Source organism: Bison bison, unplaced genomic scaffold (assembly GCF_000754665.1).
Source record: "Bison bison bison isolate TAMUID 2011002044 unplaced genomic scaffold, Bison_UMD1.0 scf7180017864503, whole genome shotgun sequence".
NCBI classification, from domain to species: domain Eukaryota; kingdom Metazoa; phylum Chordata; class Mammalia; order Artiodactyla; family Bovidae; genus Bison; species Bison bison.
Window position 1 is genome coordinate 632101 of NW_011495061.1, and position 415 is coordinate 632515.

A 415-nucleotide genomic window follows, 5' to 3' on the forward strand; every position below is an offset into this window, starting at 1 on the left:
TTCTGCCATAAGGGTGGTGTCATCTGCATATCTGAGGTTATTGATATTTCTCCCAGAAATCTTGATTCCAGCTGGTGTTCCTTCCAGTCCAGCGTTTCTCATGATGTACTCTGCATATAAGTTAAATAAGCAGGGTGACAATACACAGCCTTGATGTACTCCTTTTCCTATTTGGAACCAGGCTGTTGTTCCATGTCCAGTTCTAACTGTTGCTTCCTGACCTGCATACAAATTTCTCAAGAGGCAGGTCAGGTGGCCTGGTATTCCCATCTCTTTCAGAATTTTCCACAGTTTATTGTGATCCAAACAGTCAAAAGCTTGGGCATAGTCAATAAAGCAGAAATAGATGTTTTTCTGGAACTCTCTTGCTTTTTCCATGATCCAGCGGATGTTGGCAATTTGATCTCTGGTTCCT